Source organism: Oryctolagus cuniculus, chromosome 1, assembly GCF_051225735.1.
Source record: "Oryctolagus cuniculus isolate XC-2025 breed Fujian yellow rabbit chromosome 1, ASM5122573v1, whole genome shotgun sequence".
Classification (NCBI taxonomy): Eukaryota; Metazoa; Chordata; class Mammalia; order Lagomorpha; family Leporidae; genus Oryctolagus; species Oryctolagus cuniculus.
This window is the reverse complement of record NC_142867.1, coordinates 116960992-116980814: the sequence shown is the minus strand read 5'-3', so window position 1 is coordinate 116980814 and position 19823 is coordinate 116960992. Positions and strand designations below refer to the sequence as shown.

General features: G+C 39.9%; 1 protein-coding gene and 1 pseudogene across 2 annotated transcripts in view; one reads left to right on the top strand and one right to left on the bottom strand.

The window, feature by feature from the left end:
* The first annotated feature begins 8694 nt into the window (after positions 1 to 8694).
* Positions 8695 to 19823, top strand: part of LOC100352376 (olfactory receptor 8B3-like) — a 113499-nt gene continuing 102370 nt past the window's right edge. Inside the window, exon 1 of one of the 2 annotated variants that reach the window (XM_089313810.1) lies at positions 8695 to 8759. The gene's annotated coding sequence lies outside the window, so the exon portion shown is untranslated. The remainder of the gene's footprint in view (positions 8760 to 19823) is intronic. The other variant, XM_089313809.1, reaches the window with a different exon arrangement.
* On the bottom strand, positions 10091 to 17969 carry LOC103350564 (DNA endonuclease RBBP8 pseudogene; annotated as a pseudogene).

Genomic DNA, 19823 nt, shown 5'->3' with positions numbered 1-19823 from the left:
TACTGGAACTCTTTGGTTTCCATCTGAATGGGACACATGCCCAAATAAAAAAGCAGGATGACTTTTCCTGTATCCAGTTCACTGATGTCTACATGAAATACTATACCATTTGTTGGTGCTTCTTACCACAATACATGCACCCATTTGAATAACCAAAGAAAGAATAACTGAGACTCCCTTCTCTCTGTTTCCTAAAATGTATATTGGATACCACATGGAATTCTTGCCACACGGGCAAAGGCTTATATCGTGTAAAGACTGTTGTCTGTGGATCTGAGTATGGGGGGGGGATGGAAAACATCAACAAGATGTGTGCAGGCCACTGTGGACCTCTCAGAGGCCATCTTCATGCTTGCTGGGTCAGAGTGACTGCAGTCCAAGAAAGAACATAATGTCTCTCCTCCTGAGCACCACAGTGAGGACTTGAACAGGCGCTGGGAGAGGTCTCAGTGCTTCCCCACAGAGCTGTGGCGTGAACGCAGATCAGAGTCAGATTTGGGTCAGTAATGGAATCTTTCACGTGCCAAAATCAAGCATCTGCTCACTAAGAATGGCCATTTATAAGATTCTTCTGCGCAGAATTAAAATAGTCAAGATAGTATTAACATTAGGAAGATTAATATGGTAGTCACTAGAAGGAATGACTGTGTTTCGAGAGATGGAGGTAGAGTGAGCTGCAGGAGGCAGTCAGGAGAGCAACACGTGACTTAGAAACACTAGAATCCACATTGCTACTGTGAGTGGTTCCAAGAAACAAATATTTGCTAGAGACGCTTCAAGATGAGACTCATCAGGACTTCTTACAGTGGGGATATAAATATTGGCAAAAAATATGAAGACATTAGTCTAGGTGTTTAGATACATCAGGGTGCTATAACAGAGAGAACACTTCAGGAGTGAAAATACTGGGGAAATATATACATTTTTAAAGTGATGGGACTGAATTTCCAACTGTGCATCCAATCACTAGTATACAGAGGATAAATGCCTCCGTAAGCCAAACAAGGATCAATAGAAAGGTCAGAACATGTAAAGGATCTGGAGATGATTTCCATAGATATTAAAGTCATGGCATTAGACACATTGTGAGAGAAGCAAACCAGCATTGTGTCACAGTGAGTTAAAGCCCTTTCCTGAAGTGCCAGATCCCGTATGGGTGCCAGTTCTAGCGCTGGCTGCTCCTCTTCTGATCCAGCTCTCTGCTATGGCCTGAGAAAGCAGTAGAAGGTGGTTCTACCTCTCTCGGTAACTCTTAAAAAAAAAAAAACAAGAAAAAGAAAAAGGCAAGAAAAGAACTTTAGAAATCCTCCAGTTATGGATTTTATACTAGAACAATTTCAAATCTAATCATGCCTAAAACCTAATCATCGCAAAACTCCTCTGAGTAAGAATGAAATGTATCGCATAAGATGGACATGACTTGACCTGCAGCCATGATGAGGACCTTACTGATTCATTAAAATGTGTGGTTATTTTTTTTTTCATGGAAATATTAACAGCTCTTATTTAGATGATGCAAGAAGCAGAAGGGCTGGCACTATGGCACAGTAGGCTAAGTCTTAATATTATGACAGGTTCTAAACTAGGGCCACAGGTCATTCTTTTACATTTAATACAACCCATGTAAATATAGACAATCATGAAATGAATGTAGGGAGCGAATGATTCTGAGCTTGCCTTACATTGCAACACTCCCTTATTCCCTTTGTTACTCCATGCATAATGGTCAGTTATAACAAAACATCTCAAAGTGTTATTACACTTTGCTGAGATACACCGCAGCATTTATGCTAGTTGTTGATTTTTTCCAAACCCAATACTCTGACTCGTCAAAGTCAGTCACAATTTAAATAATAAAGCTTTTTTTAACTTTTATTTAATGAATATAAATTTCCAAAGTACAATTTATGGATTACAATGGCTTCCCCCACATACCGTCACTCCCACCCACAACCCTCCCCTTTCCCACTCCCTCTCCCCTTCCATTCACATCAAGATTCATTTTCGATTATCTTAATATACAGAAGATCAGCTTAGTATACATTAAGTAAGGATTTCAACGGTTTGCTCCCACACAGAAACATAAAGTGAAAAATAATAGATGATTTTTTTAAATGATGATGAAATCAGATCAGACCTATTGTCATGTTTAATCCCAGTGAGAGTCAAGTTGGGAGTTGATAATTTCTTCTTTTTTTTTTTTTTTTACAGAGGATCAGTTTAGTATGCATTAAGTAAAGATTTCAACAGTTTGCACCCCCATAGAAACACAAAGTGACATATATTGTTTGAGTACTCGTTATAGCATTAAATCTCAATGCACAGCACATTAAGGACAGAGATCCTACATGAGGAGTAAGTGCACAGTGACTCCTGTTGTTGACTTTACCAATTGACACTCCTGTCTATGGCATCAGTAATCTCCCTATGCTCCAGTCATGAGTTTCCAAGGCTATGGAAGCCCTCTGAGTTCTCCGACTCTTATCTTGTTTAGACAAGGTCATAGTCAAAGTGGAGGTTCTCGCCTCCCTTCAGAGAAAGGTACCTCCTTCTTTGAAGACCTGTTCTTTCCACTGGGATCTCACTCACAGAGATCTTTTGCCAGAGTGTCTTGGCTTTCCATGCCTGAAATATTCTCATGGGCTTTTCAGCCAGATCCAAATGCCTTTAGGGCTGATTCTGAGGCCAGAGTGCTATTTAGAACATCTGACATTCTATGAGTCTGCTGAGTATCTCACTTCCCATGTTGGATCACTCTCCCCTTTATTTATTCTATCGGTTAGTGTTAGCAGGTACTAGACTTGTTTATGTGCTCCCTTTGACTCTTAGAACTTTCATTATGATCAATTGTGAACTGAAATTGATCACTTGGAATAGTGAGATGGCATTGGTACATGCCACCTTGATGGGATTGAGTTGGAATCCCCTGGTATGTTTCTAACTCTACCATTTGGGGCAAGTCAGCTTGAGCATGTCCCAAATTGTACATCTCTTCCCACTCTTATTCCCACTCTTATGTTTAACAGGGATCACATTTCAGTTAATTTTCAACACTTAAGAATAACTGTGTATTAATTACAGAATTAAACCAGTCATATTAAGTAGAACAGACAAAAAAAAACTACTAAGAGGGATAATGTATTAAGTTGTTCATTAACAGTCAGGGCTATGCTGATCAAGTTACCATTTCCCATAGTGTCCATTTCACTTCAGGAGGTTTCCTTTTTGGTGTTCAGTCAGTTGTCACCGATCAGGGAGAACATATGGTATTTGTTCCTTTGGGACTGGCTTATTTCACTCAGCATGATGTGTTCCAGATTCCTCCATTTTGTTGCAAATGACTGGATTTCATTGTTTCTTACTGCGGTATAGTATTCTAAAGAGTACATATCCCATAATTTCTTTATCCAGTCTACCGTTGATGGGCATTTAGGTTGGTTCCAGGTCTTAGCTATTGTGAATTGAGCTGCAATAAACATTAGGGTGCAGACTGCTTTTTTTGTTTGCCAATTTAAATTCCTTTGGGTAAATTCCAAGGAGTGGGATGGCTGGGTCGAACGGTAGGGTTATCTTCAGGTTTCTGAGGAATCTCCAGACTGACTTCCATAGTGGCTTGACCAGTTTGCATTCCCACCAACAGTGGGTTAGTGTCCCTTTTTCCCCATATCCTCACCAGCATCTGTTGTTGGTAGATTTCTGCATGTGAGCCATTCTAACCGGGGTGAGGTGAAACCTCATTGTGGTTTTGATTTGCATTTCCCTGATTGCTAGTGATCTTGAACATTTTTTCATGTGTCTGTTGGCCATTTGGATTTCCTCTTTTGAAAAATGTCTATTGAGGTCCTTGGCCCATCTCTTAATTGGGTTGTTGGTTTTGTTTTTGTGGAGTTTCTTGATCTCTTTGTAGATTCTGGTTATTAACCCTTTATCTGTTGCATAGTTTGCAAATATTTTTTCCCATTCTGTCGGTTGTCTCTTCACTCTCCTGACTGTTTCTTTTGCAGTACAGAAACTTCTCAATTTGATGCAATCCCAATAGTTGATTTTGGCTTTGACTGCCTGTGCCTCCCGGGTCTTTTCCAGAAATTCTTTGCCTGTGCCAATATCTTGAAGGGTTTCTCCAATGTTCTCTAGTAACTTGATGGTGTCAGGTCGTAGATTTAGGTCTTTAATCCATGTTGAGTGGATTTTTGTGTAAGGTGTAAGGTAGGGATCTTGCTTCATGATTCTGCACGTGGAAATCCAATTTTCCCAGCACCATTTATTGAATAGACTGTCCTTGCTCCAGGAATTAGTTTTAGATCCTTGATCAAATATAAGTTGGCTGTAGATGTTTGGGTTGATTTCTGGTGTTTCAATTCTGTTCCATTGGTCTATCCATCTGTTTCTGTACCAGTACCATGCTGTTTTGATTACAACTGCCCTGTAGTATGTCCTGAAATCTGGTATTGTGATGCCTCTGGCTTTGTTTTTGTTGTACAAGATTGCTTTAGCTATTCGAGGTCTCTTGTGCCTCCATATGAATTTCAGCACCATTTTTTTCCAGATCTGAGAAAGTCTTCGGTATCTTGATTGGTATTGCATTGAATCTATAAATTGCTTTTGGGAGAATGGACATTTTGATGATATTGATTCTTCCAATCCATGAGCATGGAAGATTTTTCCATTTCTTGGTATCCTCTTCTATTTCTTTCTTTAAGGTTTTGTAATTTTCATCATAGAGATCTTTAATATCCTTGGTTAAGTTTATTCCAAGGTATTTGATTGTTTTTGTAGCTATTGTGAATGGGATTGATCTTAGCAGTTCTTCCTCAGCCATGGCATTGTCTGTGTATACAAAGGCTGTTGATTTTTGTGCATTGATTTTATACCCTGCTATTTCACCAAAATCTTCTATGAGTTCCAATAGTCTCTTAGTAGAGTTCTTTGGGTCCCCTAAATAAAGAATCATGTCATCTGCAAAGAGGGATAGTTTGAGTTCTTCCTTCCCAATTTGTATCCCTTTAATTTCTTTTTCTTGCCTAATAGCTCTGGCTAGAACCTCCAGAACTATATTGAATAGCAGTGGTGAGAGTGGACATCCCTGTCTGGTACCAGATCTCAGTGGAAATGCTTCCAACTTTTCCCCATTCAATAGGATGTTGGCTGTGGGTTTTTCATAGATTGCTTTGATTGTATTGAGGAATGTTCCTTCCAAACCCAGTTTGCTTAGAGTTTTCATCATGAACGGGTGTTGTATTTTATCAAATGCTTTCTCGGCATCTATTGAGATAATCATATGGTTTCTTCTGCAGTCTGTTAATGTGGTGTATCACATTGATTGTCTTGCACACATTAAACCATCCCTGCATACCAGGGATAAATCCCACTTGGTCTGGGTGGATGATCTTTCTGATGTGTTGTTGCATTCTATTGGCGAGAATTTTATTGAGGATTTTTGCACCTATGTTCATCAGGGATATTGGTCTGTAATTCTCTTTCAGTGCTGCATATTTTTCCGGCTTAGGAATTAAGGTGATGCTGGCTTCATAGAAAGAATTTGGGAGGATTCCCTCTTCTTTGATTGTTCTGAATAGTTTGAGAAGAATTGGAGTTAGTTCTTCTTTAAATGTCTGGTAGAATTCAGCAGTGAATCCATCTGGTCCTGGGCTTTTCTTTGTTGGGAGGGCCTTTATTACTGTTTCAATTTCTGTCTCGGTTATGGGTCTGTTTAGGTTTTCGATGTCTTCCTGGTTCAATTTAGGCAGGTTGCATGTGTCCAGGAATCTATCCATTTCTGATAGGTTTCCCTGTTTGCTGGCATACAAGTCCTTGTAGTAATTTCTGATGATTCTTTTTATTTCTGTGGTGTCTGTTGTTACGTTTCCTTTTTCATCTCTGATTTTATTGATTTGGGTCTTTTCTCTTCTTTTTTTAGTTAGTTGGGCCAATGGGGTGTCAATTTTGTTTATGTTTTCAAAAAACCAGCTCCTCGTTTGGCTGATTTTTTGTAATGTTTTTCTTGATTCAATCCTGTTGATTTCTTCTCTGATTTTAATTATTTCTCTTCTCCTGCTAGATTTGGGTCTGGTTTGCTGTAGGTTTTCTAGATCCTTGAGGTGAATTGAAAGCTCATCTATTTGGTGCCTTTCCAATTTTTGATGTAGGCACCTATTGATATAAACTTTCCTCTTAACACTGCTTTTGCTGCATCCCATAAGTTTTGGTATGTTGTGCTGTTATCCTCATTTACTTCCAGAAAGTTTTTGATTTCTCTTTTAATTTCTTCTATGACCCATTGTTCATTCAGGAGCATGTTGTTCAATCTCCATGTGTTTGCGTATGCTCTAGGGATTCCTGAGTTGCTAATTTCCAACTTCATTCCTTTATGGTCTGAGAAGCTGCATGGTATGATTCTAATTCTTTTGAATTTGCTGAGACTTGCTTTATGGCCTAGTATATGGTCAATCCTAGAGAAGGTTCCATGTACTGCTGAGAAGAATGTAAAATCTTTAGCTGTAGGATTGAAAGTTCTGTATATATCTGTTAGATCCATTTGGGCTATAGTGTCGTTTAAATCTACTGTATCCTTGTTGATCTTCTGTCCTATTGATCTATTTCTGAGAGTGGAGTATTGAAGTCCCCCAGTACTATTGTATTGGGGTCTAAGTCTCCCATTAAGTCCATTAACAAATCTTTTAGATAAACCGGTGCCCTGTAGTTAGGTGCATATACATTGATAATTGTTATATCTTCCTGTTGAATTGATCCCTTAATCATTATGTAGTGTCCCTCTTTGTCTCTCTTAACGGTTTTTGTGGTAAAGTTTATGTTGTCTGATATTAAGATGGCTATGCCCGCTCTTTTTTCATTTCTGTTGGCATGGTATATCTTTTTCCAGCCTTTCACTTTCAGTCTGTATGCATCTTTGTTGGAAAGATGTGTTTCTTGTAAGCAGCAAATTGATGGGTTTTGTTCCTTAACCCAATCAGCCAATCAGTGTCTTTTAACTGGACAGTTCAGGCCATTCACGTTCAATGTGACTAATGATAAGTGGTAACTTTGCCCTGCCATTTGCCAAAGATAAGTTCTAATATATGCTTTGAATTCCCTGTGATCTTTTGCTGTGAGGTTTCCTTCCTTGGTTTCCTTCCTTTACCTTCTTTCATATTGATGACCGTGTTTCTTTGTTTCTGTGTGTAACACATCTTTAAGCATCTTTTGCAGGGCTGGACGAGTGGCAACAAATTCTTTCAATTTCTGTTTGCTATGAAAAGTCTTTATTTCACCTTCATTCACAAATGATAGCTTTGCAGGATATAATATTCTGGGCTGGCAGTTTTTCTCTCTTAGTACCTGGGCTATATCTCGCCATTCCCTCCTAGCTTGTAGAGTTTCTGATGAGAAGTCAGCTGTGAGTCTGATTGGAGATCCTCTGAGAGTAATCTGACGTTTCTCTCTTGCACATTTGAGGATCTTTTCTTTATGTTTCACTGTGGAGAGTTTAATTACAACGTGTCGTGGTGAGGATCTCTTTTGTTCGTGTTTATTAGGGGTTCTGTGAGCTTCCTGTACTAGGATTTCTCTGTCCTTCTCCAAACCTGGGAAATTTTCTGCTAATATCTCACTAAAAAGGCCTTCTAATCCTTTCTCCCTCTCCATGCCTTCAGGAACTCCTAGAACCCAAATGTTGGTTTTTTTAATAGTATCCTGAAGATTCCCGACAATATGTTTTAGATTTCTAATTTCCTCTTCTTTTCTTTGGTCTGACTGTATCCTTTCCTGTTCTCTGTCTTCTAAGTCCGATATTCTCTCTTCTGCTTCAACCATTCTGTTTGTAAGGCTCTCTATTGTGTTTTTCATTTGATCTATTGAATTCTTCACTTCAGTCACTATCACAGTTTCCTGTTGTACTAGTTGTTTCGTTTCATTTTGATTCCTCCTTAATATTTCATTTTCACGAGAGAGATTTTCTATCTTGTCCATTAAGGATTTCTGTAGTTCAAGAATTTGTTTTTGAGAACTTCTTAATGTTCTTATCAATTTTTTGAGATCTGCTTCTTGCATTTCTTCTATGTCATCATCTTCATAATCTTGAATTGGGGTGTCTTTTTCATTTGAGGGTGTCATGGTGACTTCCTTGATTTTATTACCTTGGTTTTTGCATTTGTTATTTGGCATATTGGAGATATTTGGTTTCTTCACTGTGGTGCTTTTTCTTGTTATACTATGACTCTAGATTAAGTGGACTATCTGTTTTTGATGGAGCCTTAGGGCTTGAGATGGGTGTGGCCTGAGAGCTCTGTTTGGTGTGCCAAAGGTGACACTCCCAGGTTAGGCGTGGTAAACCTCTCTCTCTCTCTCTCTTTCTTTTTTTTGATTCAAAAGGGAACTTATTCTGCACAGCTGAACGAAGTTGGAGGTAGTTAGCAGGCAAATGATATACCCACAGGAGCCAGAGATTGGAAGCTCTTTCCCAAGGACCACACAGGGAATCTGTTCGGCCCTCAGAGTGGGCTCAAATTCTCCTTCAGTCTCCCACTGGGTTGCCAAAGTTACGGAATTGTAGCGTCTCTGGAGAGTGCTCCCCCACCATCTCTTTTTTCACAGTCTCAGTTCAGTAGCACCACAAATTTACTAGCTCCTAATCTCCTGTTAATTCGCCCCGCCCAGAGTCAGGTTTTTCTGCTAGGCTCAGGGCCGGTGCAGACCTGAGGTCGCTCTGCTTATGACATATGTCCAAGATGGCGCCTGCTCTTTGTCTTGCTCGCCCTTGAGAGGTGAGCAGAGAGACAGAAACCCGTGTCCATAGCAGTCACCTTTTTTTTTTTTCCTCTCTCTCTCTTCCAGTTAGCCTGGTGAACTTTCCGCCCCCCCCGGGGGGGTCGTTCCCTCTAGTATCCTCTCTCCGCTTGCCTGCCGGTGTCTCAGGCTATTGAGGTTCGGCTCACCTCGCGTTCCAGTGCTGGTGTGTTGAGTCTGCCGCTGGTGTCCCGAACTGTGGGCTCCCATGCTCTCCACGCAGGCCCGCTCCCCTTCCAGCGCCGATGTGTGGACTCGGAGCCCTGGACGTCCCAAGTCTCCCCACTGTTGTCTGTGTGGCACGCACTCCCCTTAGAGCACTGGCGCGCAGACCCCGCGGCTTCCGCGGCTCGGTCCCGCGGCTCGGCTTCCGCGCGGTGGGCGACCTTGTTCTCCCAGTAGGTCCTCCGATTCACGGCCACTCAATTCAGAAGAGTTTCCTCTGCAATATTTTCCTGGTTCTTTTTTCTGAGGCTACCGTAACTCCCCTTTTATTAAACTAAATTTTCCCGGACTATCGGTGCGCGCCCTCACTATTCCGCCATCTTGGCTCCGCCTCAAATAATAAAGCTTTATATTAAACTATATTCTCCAGAAGATGCAAAAAAAAAAAAAAAAAAAACCTGTGTTTTATCTCAGTGGACTTTTAACTTGCAGAATGACGTCATACTAAGATAACTCATTACGAATGCCCAGAGGCTCACTAATGTATTTTGAAACATAAGGATATAACTGGGGTGTAATATGAAGAAAATTAAATCTTCAAGTGTCAGAAAATGAGCAAGAAGATAGACTCTATTTCAGTAGATCAGGGTAGGGTCTGAGACTAACTGGCATTTCTAGTAAGTTCCCAAGTAATGCCTAAACTGCTGTTCAAGTGACCACATTTTGGATAGAAAAGCCTTGGGCCATCTGGTGTTGTGGGGTGCACAGATTAAAAAAACAGCAAGATTTTGAAGTCAAATTAAAAGTCTTTATTAGCCAGTGGCGACTGCCCTTTCACAGAGCAAGTCCAGAGAAGACAGCCCCAAGTTATGGTGGTGGAGGCTTTTTAAAGGCAGAACCTACTTTTTTTTTATTTTCAAAACTGTAATTAGGTGTTACCAAGTAAATAAACAACTCTTAAGAGTGCAAAATGAGAACACCTTCTTGTTTTAAAGGTGCAAAACCAAGAAAATACAACACAAATATATCCACATTTTAAACAGTTATGTGGTGAGTAAATAGAATTTTAAAACATTTTCAATAGAAAACTGATTTATAAGTCAATTTATAGGAGATTCAAAAAATCAAATGTTTAATACCAACTTTAATTATAAAGAACTAAAAAGAAAAACCATCCTCTATTCTTCTGTTTTTGCATCAACATCCACGTCTTCTGCTCCTTGCCTTTTGGAGAAAACATTGCGTTGTAAGACTGCTGTCTTTTTGGACGAGGACATGGATCAAGATCTTCCTTAATGTAACCTCTTTCCACACAAGTCTGAGTGGATGGAAAACCAACTTCCCAGCAATTCTCTGGTGTGCTGGGTGGAATATAATGGAATTGGTGTCTTGAGCAGGAAGCCAACTTCTTTTCTCTTTCTTCTGCTGGCAAACCTGCATAATAAATTTCACATTCCTTGCACGTGTGCCCAAGCAATTTTCTTCTCTCTTCTTTTTTCTGAACCACCTCAATATGAGGAAAATTTGGTAAGCCAGTTTCTCTCTCATCATCTTTAAAATAGGGCTCCACAAATGCTTTGTGCTTAATTTTATCTTGTTTATCACCATGAGTGTTTGGTTTCCTTTTAGTTGTAGACAATTCCTCCTCTTCTTCAGCTATTTGGGGGGAGCTCTCTGCCAAACAGATTCATATTCTTCATGTGTTGTCCGATCAAACATATCTTCCAGGCTATCATTCATTTTTCTTTCTCCATTTGGACTTTTTTCTTCCTTCTGCTTTTGCTTCTTCATTTTTGAAAGTATGGTTTCACTGACCAATGTGCAGTCCACGTTTACTGTTTCTCCTCCCAATCTTGACTGACTGCCATCCTTTGTATCTATTACAGTGATATCCATTTTATACTGAGAAAGGTCTGCTCCTAGATCTACACTCCATTAGATATTTTCAAAGGATACATCTTGGTTGTTCTGCAGAGGATTAGCTTTAGCCATTCTGCACGGATTTAACTGAAGAACTGATGCAAGTTCACATCCTCCCTGGACAGACCTATTTTTTATTCTCAATGGCTCATGAGAACCAGCACCCTTCATGTCATCAAAAAGATTTTCTGTTTCCAAAGTTTCACGTGGACGTAGAGGAATTTTGAAGACAGGATTTTCTTCTTTTATTTGTAATGGTATTTTATTTTCTGGAGAGCATTTACTCAAGGACTGGAGGGTGCACTCCTGTGAATGGGGCTCTTCTGGGGAATCTTTGGGTAACATGCAGCTCCCATCCAAAGCCTTGTAGCTTGAGGAAGAGCCCTTGGGAATGGGTTTCAGGCCTCATATAGAGTCACTTGTCTCAGTCTGTTTTTAGAGGTCTCACTTCCTTGGCTTTTCTCTTGCCAATGAGAAGCTGAAAACCGATCTGACAGATCCAGAGGTTTATCCGTCATATAATCCCCATTCAAGGGAAAGTGACTGTCTCTTGGAAAAGGAAAAGCGTTTTTGTTTGTTTGTTTGTTTTGTTTTGTTTTGTTTTTTTTTTAATCTAAAGAGGCTTGAGGGCAGCTGACTTCATGTTCATTTTCCTCCTCAGTTTTCTTCCTTTTGGATGCTCAAAGGCAGAACCTACTTTTTATCAGACATTTGATTATGCGTGTGAGCTTGTGTGAGCAGAAAGCAGGCATATCCAAGAGAGAAGCAGTCATCTAATTAGCCACGATTTTTGTAACCTTGATGCCACCTCTGCTATCCTGTGTCTGCAGCCAGGAGTAGACAGGAAAAACCACAGTCTGGTGGCCTTGGCCTTTATCAAGCAAGCAGAGGTGCAGAAGCCAGAAATGGGCCAGTTACAAACTAACATTTAATTTTAGGAAGAACAGGCCCAGTATTAAAACAACCAAGCAAAATAACCTATTGAACTTTGAGCCCCTTGTCACACAGGGGCTTTGACCTTGACAGATGTCTACAGATTGTGCAGTCTTTTCACAGGGAGTGGCTGTGCAACAGACCAGTGCAATCATAATGTTTGGGAAAATACCCAAAATTCAGAGAAAAATTGGACAGAAATGTGTGCCTGAAATCAGGACACAAAACATATCTCCCTTTTTTCTCCCACTGAGTATGTCTATTCCGAATACACAAATTGCAACAGAACAGGCAGATCTCACTAACACAATTCAAGGAAAGACTGGTGGGATACAAGTTCTCCAAGGCCAAAGAAGGAGAGGAAATAAGACAGATGGCAGGAAATACCACATTTCAGTCCTGGATCACAGCTTGAGCAGAACCAGAAGCGAGAGCAGAGAAGATAATGAGCTCTCCTTGCAGGTTAGTGGGAAAGACTTGATTTTTAAAGATCCATGCAATAAAAGATTGTCGCAGAGGAAAATAATGGGCAAAGAAGGAAAAATTAACTGTCCTGATCTCTTCCTTTAGTGCACAGTTCATGCAATTATAGCTAAAGGTTGCCCAGTGAACATCTTAGCCATCAGTCACCACTCATGCTTTGGGGTAAAAAAAAAGAGAAGAGGAGGATCTACTTTTACTCTCAATGTGAGATAAAGTTCAGTCACTCCTATGAGCTCCCAAGAACACATGAGGAAAGCTGAAAAAAAATCTGTTACCCATCCTTTTTCAGTAGGTGTCACAGTAAGATTAGCCACAATAAAGTTTTTGGATCTATTTTTTTGTAAGTTTTATGTCCACAGAAAAATTGACAAGATAGTACAGGAAGTTCCCACATATCCCTCTGCAAACTTTTTCCTAATACTAACATCTTACATTATAAGGAATGAACAAATGTTTATGCAGTATTATTAATTAAAATCCAAAATTAATCTGTATTTCCTTGCTTCTTGCCTAATGTATTTCTTTGAATCCTGGATCCCATCTAAGTTATTGTGATTTCTTAGGCTTCTCTTGGCTGTGAAAATTTCTCACACTTCATTTTGTGATGATCTTAACAGTTTTGAAGCATAAAGAACAGGCATTTTGTAGGATGCTCCTTTACTGAAACTTGACCAAATACCAAGCTTATGGAATTTGAGGATGAAGATCATAGAAGTAAGGTATAATTTTCATGACAGTGTATCAAATGTATATGCTATCTATATGGCTTATGACTGCTTGTGATGGCACTGATCACCGGGAAGCTGTGCTTGATAGGTTGGTCCACTGTGTAGTTACATCCTACCTCCCAATTCTTAAACTGTACTCTTGGGAAGAATTCAAGAATGAGAGTTATTCTTTCCCTCCTGGGAGGTTCAATTCCCACATAATTAATGTTGGCCTTATTATGCACTGAATCATAAGCTAATACTATTTTATTGACTTTGGTACTCAAGATTTCCCAGTCTTGGCCACTGAGAACTCTTTGAGTTGGCGCCTGTACATCTGTGGCATATCCCCCACTGTGTGTGTGTGTGTGTTGTAATTTTAGATGATTTTATTACTTTCTGACACTGCAAGATGCTACAGACTTATCTCACCTTCTATTCCAGTCTTAGAATTAACCTTTCTCCAAGAAGAGTGGATTATTTTTGTTGGACAATGGTATTAGAAACCAAAACCTGAATGTTAGGTGTGTTCATTGCTACTGGCGTGTCATTTCTTTTAGGCTCTCTCAATTGAGAGAAAAGAGAAATATGTTTCTGTGGTAACTCATGTATACTTTTTCTATGAATATTTATATATATTGCCATCTGTACCTATGTTAACTTAAGCATGAGTTTTTATTAATATCTTCAACTGTAATCTATTGCTACATAGATGTTCTTGCCTCCTCTCCTTGCTTCCCACTACAACATTAGAAACCTAGATTCCACCTTCTTCTATCTATTTACTTAATCATTCAACCACAGCGTACACATATGTCAGTATCAGAATTGTTAATCCATACCATGAGAACAGATTTCATTAACTAGAGTATAACACTTATGTACAGTTCATCTGCCTCTAATATTAAATATTCATTCATTTCCAAAGTTACTTAGGTCAGCAGTTCTTTGTCTCATGCCCTTCAGTGAAATTGTTTCATGCATTTCTTACTTAGATTCTTTACACAATCTAAATAACTTTCTAAGATATCTTGACCTCATTAGTAATTTTTAATTTGCATATATTATGATTTATTCTTTGTGCTATAAAATTCCAAAGGTTTTGAAAATGCCATTATCATATATTTTCCATTACAGTATAATTCAGAATAATTTCACTGTTCAAAAAATTCCGTGTGTTTCTTCTATTCATCTCTCTCTGCTTTCTCAAAAACCTTCAAGATTGATATCATTACTGTTCCTATAGTTTTGCCTTTGTATGAATGTCATATAACTGGAATAATACGGTATCTGGTCTTGTATTTATAACAGCTTTTCACTTAGCAAAATGCACTTAAGGCTCTACTGTCGCTCCCCCTCTTCGCGGAGGAACGACACAGGACCCTGAGCTGTTCTTTTGTCTGCTCGGCCCTTCCCGGGTTTGCTGCTGGTTCTTCCCGGGTTGGCTACCAACCCTTCCACCTCTGTGGAAGGGCGGTTCCCCCTGCCACTTTCCTCACTTCCGCGGGGGAGCGGCACACTGCCGGCCGGCTCTCTCGGGGGCTGCACAGGTGTTCCTTCAGATAGATGTTCCCTGTGCATGTTGTCTCTCTCCTCCTTTATAGTCCTCTTCCACCAATCCCAACTCTGCTACCCACACGCCGAGTACACTGCTCTCCTCCAATCAGGAGCAGGTCCTGCTGTTTATTGGTTGAACTGGAGGCAGCTGTGTAGAAGCTGTTTCCTCCTCTCCCAGCGCCATATTGTGGGAGAGCAGATGCATAAAATAAGTCTTAATTCGAGTAACAGTCTAGTCCCAGTTGCTCCCCACACTCTACCATGTTTTTTTGTGGCATCATATATCATTTCTTTTTATTCCTTTGTCTGGATGTGCCATGGTTTGCTTATTCATCAAACTTTTGAAGAATATCTTGGTTGTTTCAAGTTTAAGTGAGACGTTAGTAAAGCAGCTCTAAAGATTCACATGCAGGTTCCATATCAGGCTTTTCCAGGGAGTGGCCCAGAGACTACAAGGGAGAGGATGGGAGAGCGGCTAGTTGCGGTGCAGAAGAGCAGGCAGAAAAGTGGCAAAGTGGCACTAGTTCAGTGCACTACAGCCACTTATCTACTTCTAAAAGGGGAGTGGTTACTGTTAGTGAAATGGTGTCATCTTATCTGAGGTGCCATCTTAAACCCCTGGTGCCATCTTAGGCTGTTGGCCCATAGCCACCTTGTACAATAAGCTTTGGTCCTAAGCCCAACCTGACTTACTAGAGGTCAGGTGACTAAATGGGTCAACCACAAGTGTAAGTTCAACCCCCACCCTAACGGGATTCACTGCTCCCACTTCCCCAGCCCTGCAAGGCTATAATAAGATCCTTTCTCTTTTTTACCTTCTCTCTCCCCCTCAACAATAAAATTTTCCTTTAACTAGAGTGTTTGGTATATTTTGTGGTGGCCTTTCAATTACATAGTCTGATTGACAGGTGGGTGGATACAGGTGAGATAACATAGGGGGTGGTGGGTGTGGCCTCCAGCTCATGGGTCTAATCCTATTTCCGTGACTGGTCCCATATGTACACTAATCTTCTCTTCAAAAAATTCAAGAATTTACAGATACAGCACTTTTAGATATCCAATAGCTGTTACATTCTGAACAACGAGTTACAGAACATGCCAAAGTTGCACTTTCAAATTATGGAGTCTTTATTTCTGAAAGCTGGTAAAGTTGGCGGCTGCATGGGGGCATGTGCTCTCCAAATCATGCAGCCCCATTTGAGCTCAGGGGCAAGCTTATAAAGGCAAAAATGACATCTTGCTGGGAGTTAATTACAAAGCCAACCATTTGTTACAGAAGCCAGAACAAGCAAGCTTACATCTATCTCAGAGGGCATTGAACACATTTTCCCAGCACTTAATGTAAGCAATCCTTACAGATAAAATCCTTACAAGGCTGGTTTTTGGGTAGATGGTAGCTGTGCGACTGATTAGAAAAATAGAGGACAAACAGAGTGACTAGAATCATCCAGAGAAAAATAGACTTAGGTCAGGCCATAGCTCACTGTATTCCCCACTCCTCTTAGTAACAAGTCAGACCATTGACTCATTTTTATATAAGTTTAACAGAGGCTATAAAAGACCTGACAATTAGCCCAATGAAGAGAGGATGTCATAGTGGGGAGAAGTAGGGAGAGGTACAAGCAGGTATTAGTGCAAACCTTCCTGTCTCAGCTTATAGCCTGTATATACAAGACATTTTGGTAAAGTCTGAAGGGCCCACAGACACGTAGCTGAATTAGACAGCCTCAGCAACCCTTCTTTTAATGCACACCCTATTACTGCCAGAACCTGGGTTATTGACCTCATCCTGGCTACTTCTTGCTGACAGGGGATCATTGTCTTAGGGGTTCTTTAGGGTATCAAAGTTCGAGGGTGATGGTCGTGGCCATCCAGGTTGCCTTGGAAGAATGAAGCCTTCATCTGGGGTTTTATCTGTATCTTGATGGACTCTATTTTTTGAAGGGGCTGCACCCATTGCAACCAGGATCTCTTCATGGCACCTCTTTTTAGGGACCTGTGGTCAAGACAGGGTTTCAGCAGGAAATGGCCTCTCTGGGGGTTGAAGTGCTAGCTTGTATATATTGCTTCCATGCATCCACGGTTTTATAAAATACCATCTGGTATTTTATTACTTCAAGTCTGGAGAAAATGAATTTAACAAGCAGATTAAGTACACAGAGTTTAAAGCAAATGAACTTATTACAGGATCTGTGAAGGTGCCAACCAACCCACAAGGGAGTTTTTATTTTTTCATTTAGAGGCAAGTAGAAACTGACAAGAGGGACTAAATAATCAGGTGGGCATTAAGGTCTGGCGAGATATGAGGCCCCATCAAAGAAGGCGGTACCTTTCTCTGAAGGGAGGAGAAAACTTCCACTTTGATATGGCCTTGTTTAAATAAGGTCAGAGTTTGTGAACTCAAGAGGCTTCCATAGCCTTGGCAGCTCATGACAAGAGCCTCAGGTGATTACTGACGTCATAAATAAGAGTGTCAATTGTTAAATCAACAACAGGACTCACTGTACACTTGCTCCCCATGTAGGATCTCTGTCCTTAATGTGCTGTAATATGAGAATTAATGGTAAAACTAGTATTCAAACAGTACTTTATACTTTGTGTGTCTGTGTGAGTGCAAACTGTTGAAATCTTTACTTAGTATATACTAAGTTGATCTTCTGTATATAAAGATAATTAAAAATGAATCTTAATGAAGAATAGGATGGGAGAGGGAGAAGGAGATGGGATGGTCGTGAGTTGCAAGGAGGTTATGGGGGGAAAAACTACTATAATCCAAAAGTTGTACTTTTGAAATTTATATTTATTAGATAAAAGTTTTAAAAAAAGATATGAGGCCCATACCTATTTATTTCTTTGCATGGGGTGTTGGAAGAGACATCATAAGGGAGGTGTGACCCTCCTCAAGGAAAGTACCCTGTTGACTTTCATTACCTAGCTGGCCTGAACAGAAGGAAGGAGGCATTTTTAAAATGAAACTTACAAGTTCTTCCAGTAATGTTACTGACCCTGCTTGGCCATCTCTTCAGTGGCTGTGCTTACTATAGCAGTGGGACGAGTGAAGGGCTTCTTAGCTTAGAACCAATGAGCTCTGAGACTCTGACCCAGGAATCCTCCAACCCCCAGGCAGTTCTGTTTCAAGCCACCCAACTCTTGGCTAGCAGAGCTGTCAGGTTCTTTGAAAGTTTCCTTCCGTGTCCATCTGCAGCCCTGGCTTTCCACATTGAAAACCAATGCCATTTGCTGTGGACTGGCCTGTTGAGTCTTCTTAATGGCAGATTGCTGTGTAAAGCAGCAATTAATTGGCTTGCCACCTGTCTTTATTACTGCTGTCTGGCTTGTTCCTCTTTCCTCCTGGTTTTTGGTAAAGCAGATCATGGGGGCAGCCTTTAAGAGGATGCAAGAGAAGGTGGTGTTCAGTCCCATTTCTAGAGGAATGAGGGGACAAGTAAACAAATTGTAACTCTTTTAAAGCTCACTTGTTCCTAAACAATCAGAACTTAACAGAGACAGTAGAGAACACAATAGATTGCTTTAACAGAACAAAAATCCATGTCTTTGGTCATCCTAAAAATCGGAAATAAAACCTTAAATTTAAGAACCAGTCAATGGAATCATATCCCATAACTTTCAACAATTTTAACAGAGTCAGAATAAGAAAGAGGAGTGAGCTTACTGGAGCTGGCTAGAAAACTGAGAGTCACCAATTAAACAAAAACTATTAAAAGGAGATGCTGCAGGTTTCAAAGAGATTTTTAAGACAATTTAAAAATATTTACTAACATATATATGTACTGTAAAAAACTCATTGCTTTAACATAATCAGATTTTAACTTTATGTCAAAGAAAAATAGATTAATAGATTTTTATCCAAGAATTTTTTATAACCTTCTGTGACTTCCACACATCTTCTGAAACTTACTTAAAGCTTTTGCCTTCTTTATTTCAGTCTAGAGTAAACTAGACACCAGGATAATTTTACAAACCATGCCCTTCTTTTATTTAAAATCTTTCTCCTTTTAACCTTTCTTCTGTGAGTTCCACACACCTTCTGAGACTTACTTGTAGCTTTCTATCTTTTTTATTCCAGTCTAGGGTAAAATAATCATCAGGATAAACTAATTATTACAAATCACGTCCTTTCTTCATTAAAAAAAAAAAACTCTTTTTTAAACTTCCTTACCAAGAACATGTTTTTACATTTGTGATCTTTTTTATCTGTTGATTTCTTGATTTATATTTTTAAGTAACCTTTTAAAAATCTCTAGACAATTCATGAAAACATATTTGCTAATAACCCCAAACAGTTTTTCTATAGAATATAAGGTGTTAAGAATACCATAGTTTACATTTTAGACATATTTATCTCATTTACCTTTGACCAATTTACATTTAGCAATTATACCTATATGACTTATTATACTTTCATCTGAATTAAGGTCAAAATTACATTTATATGGAATTTTACTCCTTTTATAAAACTCTAGTTATAAATCAGTGACATTAAATCAGAGATGGCAAAATCCACTTTAGGCAGGGCTATAACAAGCACTGATTACCCACTGATTTCATTAGAAAGCTGTTAAGCCAAGTTGAAAAACAAGTTTGGAAAGTTACAAAGCAATATTTTTTTTTTATTTGTCAGGTAGAGTTATAGACAGCAAGAGAGGCAGAGAGAAACATCTTCCCTCCATTGTTTCTCTTCCCAAATGGCCTCTACAACCTGTGCTGCACTGATCTGAAGCCAGGAGCTGGGCCCTTCTTCCTGGTCTCCCATGTGTGTTCAGGGGCTCAAACATTTGGGCCATCTTCCACTGCCCTCCTGGGCCACAGCAGAGAGCTGGACTGGAAGAGGAGCAACCGGGACTGGAACCAGCACCCATATGGGATGCTGGCACAGCAGGCAGAGGTTAACCAAGTGAGCCATGGCACCGGCCCCATAAAGCAATATTTATAAAGACAGTACTCTTCCTACATTCATAAGAGAAAAATTTCTTTAAACCCAATGTCCAGTTACAGTTGAAACAAATTTCCACGGATAAGATTGTTATTTTTCAACTACATCTCTTTAGATTTTTATTGAATTTGAGCCTAGTCTTTTACCTAACAAGCACCTTAGGCTAACATCTAGCGAATAGCCAGGTACCTGAGACCATCTCTGAAATGAACATGTGTTCAGGAAGATGCAAGATAGTTTCCGAGGAAGAATGTGGGCCAGAGGTTGGTGTGTCATGGGGAAGAATCCTGCTGGAGGTTGCCAATCTACATTTAGGAGACTTT